The 13,553-nt window shown below is 35.8% G+C and overlaps 1 protein-coding gene and 1 long non-coding RNA gene across 6 annotated transcripts in view; both read left to right on the forward strand.

Annotated features, from left to right (window-relative positions):
* The window catches only part of agbl5 (AGBL carboxypeptidase 5), an 80,122-nt gene that overhangs the window by 48,068 nt on the left and 18,501 nt on the right, over positions 1-13,553 (forward strand). The gene's annotated exons all lie outside the window — the stretch shown is intronic.
* On the forward strand, positions 33-11,468 carry LOC116973417. The gene is made up of 3 exons (XR_004412054.1): positions 33-1,008; positions 7,387-7,391; positions 11,458-11,468. It is a non-coding gene; the product is annotated as an uncharacterized LOC116973417 (long non-coding RNA).

A 13,553-nucleotide genomic window follows, 5' to 3' on the forward strand; every position in this document is an offset into this window, starting at 1 on the left:
CCCCACCCTAGTTGTCCTACCAGTTCCACTGTTCGCATCCCTGTATCCCCTCTTTCTCAGCCAACATTAGGCCATTATGGGCTCCACCCTTCCTTAGTCATCTGTTGCGGCCCTGATTTGTTCTGGCCTTTTCATACCTCCATTTTCCCTCCACCCCCAACATCTACCTTCAAACTGATGTAAAGTCACCCATCCTTTTTCTCCAGGGATGCTGCTTAACCCGCCGAATTACTCCAGCACAATGTGTCTATCTTTGGTATAAACCAGCATCTGCAGTTTGTTCCTACACGTAAGAAATAATGTTCATGTCCCACCCACCCTCCACCAAAGTCAATGAGTAATGGTCATTGTAACAATTTATTTTCATTTCTGAGACTATAATCAGGTCATGTATTGGCACCTCTGCCTATTGTCATGCAAAGAACTTTCTTAATTTGGAAGGGAATTGAGCAAGTGAAGGACATTTGGAATTGAGCCTGATCTAGCCCCCACATCAATTCGCACATCCATTGCAGCTGGTTGTATTTAAAAAGGTGTTCGACCTTTCTCTTTGGTTCTTCCAACTTGTCTTTGGGAATGTTGAGCTCAGTTGCAGTGCACCCTCAGTCATTCCAGCTGAAAGTAGCCAATTAGTGTATATCAAAATAGCCTGGTTTGGAGATATAGATGAAAAAAATTATATTCATATGTTGGAATGGCATTTTTATGTATTAGAATGACAATATACTGCTAAAGTATAATGTATGTACACACTCGCACACTGACTCACACTAAATTATTCATTTTGCATATTGTCATCCCTAGATCTGGAAGTAATGTGAAAGGATAACAATTCAACATTATTATTCCAACATAAAGTTAACAATTTAACATTATTATTCCAAGAGGTAAAAATCAGGTAATTACAGAATAGCAGCAGAATAGCAGTGTTAGCTGCCATATGGCATAGTGGAGAAGCAAATACTTAATTAAATGGCTAGATTTATAGAAACAACAACTGAAGTGACCGTTTCCTAAGGTACACAAAATTGCTGGGGAAACTCAGCAGGTGCAGCAGCATCTATGGAGCGAAGGAAATAGGCGACGTTTCGGGCCGAAACCCTTCTTCAGACCGTTTCCTAATATTGGTACATCAAATTCAAACAACGGATGTTAATGTGCCAAGAATTTTAAATTTCTGCCTTAAAAACAGGCAATTTAAATTTGGTTTAAACTTAAATGATAATAGTATAATTACCGGTATGATAATTATACCAATTTACTATTAGTCATAGTGATACAGTGTGCAAACAGACCCATACTATGCCATTCTCACAACATAACATTAATAAATCTTCTCTTTTTGTTGGATAAGATCAAAGGTTACACAGCTATATAACAGGTGTTCATTAGTCAAAAAACAGCTGAGGTTTGGTGTGAAACCAATTTAAAACCTTTGAATTTCATTGTTCATCGCTGTGGAATCAAATTTAAAAGGAGAATGAAGGTGTCAGACAACGTTTTTTAAAGGTTTTATTTTAGTATAAGGGTACGGTTTAAATCTGGAAATGCAATACAAGTAAAATTACCTATAACTTATACTACGTCAGTGAAGGTAATTATTTTCCCCAATTGACACAGGGTTCATTTGATGTAATCCTGTTTCTGGATTACATCTTGTTGAATGCATTGTTGGAACTTTAATATCCAGCATGAATGCTTGTGAGTGCTCACTATTGGTATATTGGAATATCGTATTATGGGCAATACCTTGATTTGAGAGTCTCCAAATGTATACCACATGCATCTTAATTTACATATCTTTGTATAGTATGGAAATAATGCATAATGAGATCACATTGTCTTTTGAGATTCAGGGGGGTGAAATCCCTGAGCAATTTAGTTGAGATTTAACAAATACCAACCAAGCTCTAATCAAACTTATGAGGAAGGTTTGTTTACGAATTAGCTGCTAACACTAGCAAAGTGAAGACATTTTGATTAGTTTGGTTATGAGTAAGTCAGGTGATCACAGTCATGTTCCTTTCGCCACGTCTAAGAAAAACAAAACGCAAGGGCAACTTAAGCTTTTGATTGTGAGGATTTGTTGCATGAGCTAGAATCAGATGATCATTTCTGTTCTCGTGCTACATTCTATTCATGTGCGCATGATTTTTTTTGAATAAACACATTCTTATCGCATTTATCCTCCAGCAGTAGATCTTAATTCCACGTACATCATTTTATTTATTCTATCAGTAGCTGTAACTATCATTTTGTTTCATTGATTTTATTTTCTAGTTATGATATATTTAATGTGCAAGATATTCAGTAAACAAAGGAAGATTTTGAAATGTGGCTTTAAGGCAAACTCAAATGCAAAATGTACTTTCATGTAAAAATAATCACTTCATTCAAACATTTCTTGACAGATTAAGGAATCTGTTGAGTTTGTTTCGTTTCTTTTTTTTCCATGATGTTTTAAAAATCCCATCCTTTTTAAATTGTCACATCACACTTTCTGTTAAAAATTACTCTTTGCCTTTAAGAAGATATTTAGTCATGAAATGAGGCACGTTTTATAACATTAGTCTGTTCTTAGTATCATGAGCTGAGAAGTGAAAGAGGCGAGGTAGATGAGTAATCATGTTGAGTGTGGAAATGGAAGATGCAACATTATTTTCACCGGTTTTTATTTGACTGCAGATGGAAATAAATAATTTAATCAATAATTGAAATGTTTACATTAAAACTATTTATATGTGTTATGAATGTAGTGCACATTTATTCATAATAATGTTTCAGTTAATGCAGTCAAACAGATTCTGGTTTAAAAGTGCTTGTTGCTAAATGTATTCCAAATTTGGTAATTCTCCATTATAGCACCAATGCATCCAAATATGATTGCAAAAGCACTCTTGATTTGAACTCATCTTTTGCTCCTCAAATGAAGCTGTATTTAACAGTAGGTAGACAAAAATGCTGGAGAAACTCAGCGGGCGAGGTAGCATCTATGGAGCGAAGGAAATGGGCAACGTTTCGGGTTGAACACAGTAATTTGATTCTGGTTAGTATGTGAGCCTCTTTGAAGGAAGGATCTAAATGACCTGAATTCAATTTGTTTTCCTATCCTGAAATGGAAAAGTATATATTTCTGCAAATGAGGAATTAGCTCCTACATCCTATGTTGTTCTTTCAGTAATTCCCATTCCATCCGGTACCTATACCTATATTCACTAAAATATATACATGACATTGAAGTATTAACTGTAACATTTTTTGGTTCAATTGCTAATAATTCTCTGATAATATTTGGCAATTGATGCCAAACTTTCTTAATAACATTTTGAGGCCATTGTGGTTTTTGTAGTGTGGCCAAAAATGTTTTTCTTGGTATTGTCCTGAGAGCAAGAGGAAACTGGAACTGGGACAATACTGAAACAGCTGTTGTAGCAATTGTAATGTACTCATAAAAGAATTATGTTAATATATGGTAAAATGCACGTTAATTCTATCAATTTAAATTTGACCTTCTGGTTAGCCAAGTGAAGTTTGTGCCATTATATTAAATGTTTCAATTAACGGATTATATTGCTCAACTGCATATATGATATATGCTTTATGCTGAAATAATAAGTCAATGTTTATTCTAAATAACTAGTTTTTCTGTTTATGTTTGATGTAATTCTCTAGAGAAATCATTTGAAAAGCTGTAGAAATTTTATTGACATGTATAAGATACAGGTTTATAAATGTATTTAGAAATATTTAAAATACAAGTTGGGGGTTTACTCGATTTGCCTTTTTTTACCAATTACTTTTCTGGATTGGGCATTGGATGGGAGTGTTTGTGATTTTTACTATTTACAAAATTTTGGAGGTTTGGTGCCAAATCGTTTGAAATTTGCTAATATATAAGGTAATACGACCATCAGTTGCTGTCTATAGGTATTGCACATGAAATGGAAATGTATAAATACACACAAGACTAGAATAATCTAAATTCAGTAAGTTAACTCAGTATTTTAATTCAGTAGCAGGGTGGACAATGCCCAAGTTATGGGCTTCTTGTGGCTTAAAACTACACATTATAAACATGCCTTCAGGTGATATTCAGTTCGTAAATGTTAGGTTTTTTTGGGGGGCAATCAAATCCAAAGCATGCATGTGATATTATCTCAATGGCATAGTGAAAGTGAAACAATTTTACAACCTCATAGTTTAATTGGGTTTGAAAACACTCCAATAATTGCATAACTGATGAACTATTTTGCAACAGTTAGATTTTTCAGTAGCATTTATCTGATTCAACAGAAGAAGAATTTGAAGGCAAAGATAAGCCAACAGTATTGAACAATTTTTAACACTTTTCACATTGAGTTTGCAATCTGATAAATAAAATTTTCATTTAAGTTGCCAGTAATATTAAATTGTGCTTTACTGTTGGGGTTTAGCACAGAATTATTTGAGTATTACAGTGACAGTGCTTTTGTACTTGTATTTTCTTCATATGTTAGAAATTCCCTCCTGAATTTCCCTTCCCTCCTAGAATTGAACAATTTCCCTCCTGGGATAAATAATGTTCTGTCGTATCGTTCTATCATATATGGAAATATCCTGTTGAGGGGCAGGGGCTATGGGGATGAAAGTGAGGAATATTTTGTGGCACAAGGTAAGGTAAGAACTATTCAGAAATGAGCAAGATATAAAATAACCTAGCATTCATTTTAAAACTCAAATGGTCGCCTTAAAAAATGAAAATCTGCTCCTGCTTCAAGGAAATGCTAGGGTGATCTATTGTACAAAGCGGGTCCATGTTTTCTATTAATACAAGTACCCAAGCAAGCAGAAAAACTTTCAGAAGTGTTCAATTTGAGGTTTTTAATTTTCCATTTAGTGCTCAGCTGTTTGCATTTGTTATATTTAAAAAAAATAGTGGTACTCCTGTAAGTAGTTGACAATTTCATGCCAATAGCGTACCTCTGTAAGTTTAATATCCTTCAATCTTTTTGGTGGTATTGTGGATTTTGTGAAGTTTTGATGTGTGTTTTTTGGTAAATAAACTTGATTTGTATGTTTTCAAAAAATATTTCCTCTTGTATTCTTCCCTTTTGTCTGTGATCATGCGCGCACATATGATAACCAAAGTGTATAAACTGCAATAAAAACGGAAAATACTGGTAATACTCAGCATAATTCGGAAGAGAAACATAATTAATATTTCACCTCTTCTGTGCTGAGTATTTTGAGCATTTTCTGTTCATATTTTAGATTTTCACCATTGCATTTAAAAAAAAATATATCCACCTTGTTTGTGGATTGATTCATTTTCAGTGTAGAGATTATTTTTCCCTTGCTAAAAACAATCTTGCCACTAGCATTTGGTGGGATATAGTCATAAGCTGTCTCTTATCAATCCTTTAATGAAATCATAGGACATGGGGTACAAGCGCTGTCTGATTAGAGCTAAGGGCATTACCAGAGCCCCCACACACCCACAATTCGGACTGTTTATACTGCTTAACTCTGGGAGGAGGTACCGCAGCATGAAGAGCGGGACAACCAGGTTCTGCAACAGCTTCATCCCCCAGGCCATAAGATTACTGAACAATCAACAAAACCGAGGCTAGAACTTTTTAAATATCGACACTTTTTAAAAACTTTTTATATATATTTATTTTACAGAACCATGCACATGAGGCATTTTTATGGACGCACCTAGCACTTTTACTTTTACTATTTACCTGATTGGAGAGTCAAATGCAACGAAATTTCGTTCAAGGTGCACTGTGTCTAGGTGTATATCTGAATGACAATAAAGTTTTCATTCATTCATTCATTCATTCATTCATTCATTCATTCATTCATAGTCATTCAGCACAGATATCATCCAAAATCAGTACCCCGTTCCTGCTTTTTCCCCATATCCCTTGATTCCGTTAGCCCTTCGAGCTAAATTTAACTGTCTCTTACGCTAGTCCCATCTGCCCGCATTTGTCCCATTTCCTTCTAAACCTTTCCTATTTATGTGCCTGTCCTTGTACCTTTATGTACCTTTTGAATGTCACAATTGAATAGTTTCAGTTGTGGAATGGAGTCGGAGACTTTGTTTAAAGGTGGGAATAATTTAACTGACCGTGTGATGAGAGGCATCAATCCACTCAATAGGAACTAGATTTGATTTACCACTTCAGATTTTGTTAAAATTCCCTTGCTTGAAACACAAATTTTTGAATAATTGGCTGCTGACCAGTCATCATCCAAATGGATTTGGATGTTCATCAGCAGGAATTTGTATTAAATTTCTTGCTGATTTTGATAATGACATCAACAGAATAAGGGGAGGATACAAAAATAGAATTGCTGTGGTTTACAAAATTTGTGAACTTATTGAAAGCAAGGGGCATTGAGAGTAGAGTCAGAGTCGTACAGTGTGCAAACGGGTCCTTCGTCTCAACTTACCCACACCAGATAACATGACCCAGCTACACTAGTCCTACCTGTGTTTATTTGGCCCATATCCCTCTAAACCTGTCCTATCCATGTGAAACTTGGACAACTTGAATTGCATCAAATGTAGCACATTGCAAATTTGAATGAATTTCTATTGTTGACTTATTGAGGCCAGCTTCACAGGCCAAGAGAATATTATCCTTTCTGGTCATTCTGCGTGTTATTCTATTTAATAATGCAATGAAGGCGTGTGTATATGTACTTGTGTGTATGAGTTACTGTAATTTCCTGCCCTGTTCATTTGTACATCAGTGGAATATCAATTACAGCATTCCTGTGACATGAACGCAAATGTAAACCAACTCAGTCTGTGAAATATATGAATCGGTATGGGTTTTAGGAAAATCCACACATTTCCTTTGTGTACAATTTTTTTAATCACTCCCATCTCTTCTGGCTATACTGGCTCCTAAGTGAATTAGTCATCTGATCCCCTTATATGCTGTACACATTCAACCCCCAAATAAGAATCCATGTATTTCTCAGTTAGACAAATAAAAAGCAAATTAAACAGTCAACTCGCCTATTCCTCAACATTCATTTAGAATTGACTTGCCAGGCTCCCAACCCAACGTGCCATCTTAAATATAAAAAGGCCTCCAGATATGGGATACATCAATGTCTTATTCAGCCATTGAGTTGTTGGACGCATCCAATACAATTATGCCAGATGGCCAGAAGTGGTTGCAATCTAAACAAATGAAGTTTATTGTCTTTCAATTTAAGTAATCATAAATCTGGTTCATGTCCCATCTAATATCCTAATGATGACAATCTTTAAATGGTGTGAAACAATGCTATATTTACAGTTACAGTTCAAATTGACAAAAAAAGTGCTTGGAAATGACAAAAAAAAACAAATTAGTTAATATTTCCCCATTAAATTTCTTATAGCTATTGTAAACTACTTGTTGCATCAGTGTTCTAGTTAAATATTGGACACTGTTTATTAATACCATGTTGATGTGTGGATCATAAAATAACAAAAGGAATCACTGTTGGTGTTGTGGGTTGAAACCTAGTTCCCAATGTGTTCTTGCCTTTCCCTGTAACTTTGAGCCTATGTGGTACACCATGAACAGTGTAGTTAGGACAAAGTTCAAATCAGCTATCATTCTAGTGATGCTGGATTGGGGTCAAGAGTGAAATGCAGCTGAAATGAAACCTTTTGCGCAGGGTGTAGTATCCTAATTGTTCCACAAGTAACATGGGTTTGATCCACAGGTAACCTGTCAGGCACAGGAGGAAAAAAACAATTATTACTGATGGTATGAAATGTCTGGTGTCAAATGCATTTTCTCAAATATAACCACAATTTAATGGTCAGATCACAAATATATTCAATATCTCAGAATACAAATTAGAGAAGACTTCTTACTATTTCCCATTTTGCTAATAAATGGATCCTGTAACATTTGTCTTTAAAATTATAAATGTCATTAGATTTCAAGAAACATAAAGTGATGAAGCTTTAACAATGCTACTAAAATGCAAAATAATTGCATAATTTCAATAGCAACTAACCTACTTCACTTTGATGTATTCCTGCTGTTTCATTATTAAAGGCAGCCATTTAGAACAGCTGTCCCTATGAATTCTCTTTGATTTTCCCTCTGCCCGACTGCTTTCATGATAAGTGCCGGTCAAACTAAATACATTGTTAAGTTTGTGCTGGAGAAGGAAGATTTGGTTGTAATGGTTTATGACAAATTAAATTTGAAAACTTTCACTATTACCATAGAATATGATTTTTTTTTTCAAGACTATGATGTTGCTTTTGTGCTTATAATATAGCCTGGAGTGTACTCTTGAGATTGTCTGCAACAGTCACTGAAATGATGATTACTGCAATGGTTCGTAAGATTATTTTAAATACATGACCTTTAATTCCATTCTCATGGCAGAAAGTTGAGCATAAAAACATTGCTGTAAAGGTTGTGTTCCATTTTTAAAGCTGGGTAAAAATAAGAAAAATAATTTTCAGTTGGGGAAATTATTTCAGAAGCACGAGAAAAGACTGAAGGAACCTGTATTAACTTAATGTTCAAGAGGTAGAAGTTTACAATATTCTGTGGTGTGCAATAAATCAAAGAGGTTGTTGCCTTCAATCTGTTAACCTCTGAGAGGATAAACAACTCGATTCTAAGACAGGCACGATACCAATTTAAAAAAAAATCAAAGGGATTTTGTGAATAATTGCACAATACATCATGGTGATTGTGAACATTCACTGTCCAAAAACTCTGCACATTACAGGAAAATGCAATTATTTCTGATATTTGTTTCCTCATCTCTGCCTAATTCAATACAAGAATTAAAGATTTGTTTGGTTTTACTTTATTGTCACATGTACCAAGGTACAATGAAAAGCTTTTGTTCCAGTCACAGAAAGACAATGCATGATTACAATCGAGCCATTCACAGTGTACAGATACATAAGGGAATAACGTTTAGTGCAAGGTAAAATCAATAAAGTTCGTTCAAAGATAGTCCGAGAGTCTCCACTGATGTAGATGGTAGTTCAGGACTGCTCTCTGATTGTGGTAGATAACAATCTAGTTTTGCCTGATAACAGCTGGGAAGAAACTGTCGCTGAATCTGGAGGTGAGCGCATTCACACTTTCATACCTTTTGCCCGATGGGAGAGGGTGCGACTCGTCCTTGATTATGCTGCTGGCCTTGCCGAGGCAGCGTGAGGTATAAATGGAGTCAATGGAAGGGAGGTGTTGGTTTGTGTGATGGTCTGGGCTGCGTCCACAATTCGCTGCAATTTCTTGCAGTCTTGGATGGAGCTGTTCCCAAACCAAGCTATGATGCATCCTGATAACATGTTTGCTATAACACATTTTGAAGTTGGTGAAGTTGTGGGAGACATGCTGAACCTCCTAAGCCTTCTAAGGAAGTCGAGGCATTGGTGTATTTTCTTAGTCATTGCTTCAACATGGGTGGTCCAGGAGAAGTCGTCGGTGATATTTGCTCCTCGGAATTTGAAGTTTTCAACCTTCTCTACTTCTGTGCTATCAATGCAAACTGAGGTATGTGTACCACTTTGTTTCCTGAAGTCGATCACTATCTCCTCCCTTTGCTATCTAAAGCACCATACATTGAAATGATGAGAAATTACATTTGCAAAACCTATATGTTCTGCTTTAAGATTTGTTTCCGCCACTTGAGAGATGGGTGGCTCGGATCCCATCTCAGTACATTTGTTCCACAATACTTTGTTCAATGTTTTATCCATAAAGTTGTGTTATTTTTTGTTTATTATTTCTCAACCTTTAATTCCCTCACTCATCCTCCCCTTCTCCAGTCACAACTCGTGTATGAAATTTGGCAAAAAGACTAAATGAATGATTTAAATTCTAAAATGTATCGGTGTCGGGATAAGCCAACAATGTTTAGTGACTTTTGAGATTATTAAGTGCACTGGTTTCAGTTACATATAAAAAATACAAATGAATTACATGGCATATTATAACATAGAAACATAGAAATTAGGTGCAGGAGTAGGCCATTCGGCCCTTCGAGCCTACACCGCCATTCAATATGATCATGGCTGATCATCCAACTCAGTATCCCGTACCTGCCTTCTCTCCATACCCTCTGATCCCCTTAGCCACAAGGGCCACATCTAACTCCCTCTTAAATATAGCCAATGAACTGGCCTCAACTACCCTCTGTGGCAGGTTAATTGTTGATCTTGTGAACGGGGACAATATGCATGGTATTGCTGATGCTATTATATAAGATTGGAAAATAGTATTTAAAATTCTGCATGATAAGATTTGGTCACTAAGAACTGAGTTGAGAAATTGCTTAATCAACCGGCTGTAAGACATTGAATTCTCCATCCTGGGTGGCTGAGGATGGTTGTAAATTACGTTTGAGGCCGAGATCGGTAGATTTTGGATCCTAAGGAATTGGTGGACGTGTGGAGCAGCAGTGTCAGTTAGAAAGAACTTGAGCACACAAGTGTAATTCTTGCACAATGGGATAGAAACATAGAAAATAGGTGCAGGAGGAGACCATTCGGCCCTTCGAGCCAGCACCGCCATTCATTGTGATCATGGCTGAATTTTTTTTTGATGGGGAATAGTCTCTTGATAATGTGTACAATTTATTTCCTGTGGGAGGTGTTGGAGACCTAGCCTCACTCTTAAGACAATATTGATTACCGGCAGTGTATTTTCCACAACTATCTCTTTATTTGGGAATTGGGCACAATAATATGTGTTTGAATGTCAATTAACCAGAGTCTCAGTTGATCCTTGATTTTTTTTTTTCAACTAGCAGAATGAAATGCTCAGTACTGATTCCACTGATTCAAATTTGCCAGCATGCATTATTATTGATCAGATGGCACTCTGGTGGTTTTGCACTTTTTTTTGCCTGCTTTACAACCATATGCACAATTGTGCCAAGTGTGGGAACGGTAGAAAAAATACACACATGAAATATTTAGTTCAGTGAGCTGAAATGATAAAAAAAACTTCTTGTGTATTATTCTGGTCATGAAATAATTATCAGTACAGCAGTTGCAAATCATAGCTCTGGATACCAGCTTTTGGAACTGCCCCACATGACATTGGATAGGGTATAAGGATAATGCACACACTAATTTACTGATAGGGACATAAAGCACTAACTATTAATAAATACTGAGTATTGGTGTGTAAACATTCAGATCAAAGAGTTATCCATCATTGGAGGAATCTTAATGTAGAATAAAAGCTTCCTTTTATTTCTGGCAGTGCTGAGTGCTAACGGGAAAATGATACAAATATAGAAACTGAAATTGACAAATATCACGGAGTGGAATTCTTTAAATCCAGATACAGTTTTAAGGAATTGCTCTCCAGAGTGGATGACGATGAAAACCGGATTTCTCTGATTCAAAATGAAAATAGTTTGCAGAATTGATTGATTGTTTCTTACAAGTGTGAGAGAACGATGAAACAAAACTAGCTTATATTGGCAGTTCTGGTTGAAGTTGCTAGCTTCCAGCCAAGTCTCAGACCACTGTACTTGCGATGCTCGAACGCGTAGAAACGGATGGCACTGCATTCATGTAGCAAATCTTATTCCTTTCAACGTTATTAGCAATATTTGCACATCCTCTTCATCTTTCATAAGAAGGAAGTAATGCTGAGAAAACTGCTGCACTTGCAGACACCTCGTGCCTGAAATAAGTTGAGGATGAGGGACATTCCTGAAGAAAGGGCCCTGCCGACTGAACTGACAAAGAATTTTAAATTGAAGTGCAAAAGATTGGTTCAGGCACATGTTGAATATCACCTTTGAACATTTTCATTTAGATCAAAGTAAATTGTGCAAGACAAAATTACTGTATACAACTTAATTGTGATGACATGGGCTCATTATGGTAGAAATTTAATGAGCCAGTTCTTGAAAACTGCATCATTGGTTTTACTTATGTCTGTGCTGGGAAGTATGGTTTTAAAACTTTATGCACAGGAGTCTCGTGGAATGAAAATTAGTGTGATCTGGGCAAGAGAACAAAAATTAATTAGCAGCATGAATAGGGAAAACTATTTGATGATGACTAGAGAATTACACTCTCAGTAAGAGGAGGTGACGGGGATGGAATGGGGAGTGTCAAGAAAATATTTTAAAATGTTTCTTTCTGCAATAAAAGGTCTGTATTGGGTCAGCACATCATCAAAATTTGTGGATTGACATTGTAAATATAATGGGAAAAATAAACACAAAATCAAATAAATAATAGCATGGAAAGTGTCCATTTGGTCCATTGTATTCATTCTGGCCTAAAAATAACTTCAGACAAGTAGCATAGCTTGATCTTTCTTAAATATCACCATGCCCGTACTGATCCTTGCTTTCAATACTTTAGACAATGTGGGATGGCTAATGGAATGAAGGGGTATATATAGCCAAGTAAAAGCAATGCCACAGTTTTAGAATGCACAGAAAGAATATGCTGGTTAAATGTGATCACATCACCAGGTTTATTGGGAAGATACGAGATTAAGTGAAACCAAGCAGGGTAGTAGATTAAAGATTTAAATAATTATGAAGAGAAACTACACTGTATGAGGATGGTAATTTTTTAGTCGTTTAAGTGCTATTGAAGATGTTTGATCATTATATTATGCCATTGTTATTAGAATTTTTGGAAACTTTCTGGGATAATGAAATGTTATCTATTACAACAGCTGAAGACAGTTTATACTTTATTCCAAACAACCAAATGGTTGTTTCAAAAATAAAAAAAGCCAATTTCACCCTTTAGCAATGCTCTTTCCTGGTCAAGATTGGTGCATATAAAATGAGATTTGTTTCTCTCTGGAAATCTCTTCACTATTAGTGACATGGTCTCTAAGAATGGTCAACGTCTTGAGTACAACTGCTAGCCTTCTGGAGACTAATCATCTTTGAGCCAAACTCTCCAATAGGAAGTTGCCTGGTGCATGGCATGCAGCCTGGCATTTGTATATCTGAAACTTATCAACATTTCCTACAATCTTGCTTCATTTCAATTTACATTCGTAAGATGAAAGTTAATTCCAATCAAAACTTGTTTGAAAGCCTCAAATAACCAAATGCATTGAGGTGCTGGCATATGGGAAGATTAAATATGTTTGAAATATCTTTTAATATCAATATTGAAAATTAATCAACTTTTGCCAAGTCTATATTGTTATGATCTGTGCTCTCTGAAGCAGTAGTAATATTTTTAGCTACATTCATATTTATACAGATTATTAGGTATTCAAGCTCTGTTTAGTGGATGAAGCATATCCTCTGCGAGGCTTTTCACTGAAGCCATAAACATTTAAATTTATTACTAGAGAAGAGATCTTCATTCCTTATGTATCAAAATCCTTATTCAGTTCTTTGTGCTGTTTTGTACAACGCGTGATTTCCACTTTAAAATTGTAGCAATAAATTGGTGCAAACTCAAGTACCTTGTGTTTAAAATGCTTTGTTTCAAATACACAACTGTGATTCTGCAAATCCATACAAAGGGGGTGTTGCGGAGGTTAGAGATGCAGTGCGATCCAGGTGTCCTGGTGCAGGAA

This window comes from Amblyraja radiata, chromosome 5, assembly GCF_010909765.2.
Source record: "Amblyraja radiata isolate CabotCenter1 chromosome 5, sAmbRad1.1.pri, whole genome shotgun sequence".
Taxonomy (NCBI): domain Eukaryota; kingdom Metazoa; phylum Chordata; class Chondrichthyes; order Rajiformes; family Rajidae; genus Amblyraja; species Amblyraja radiata.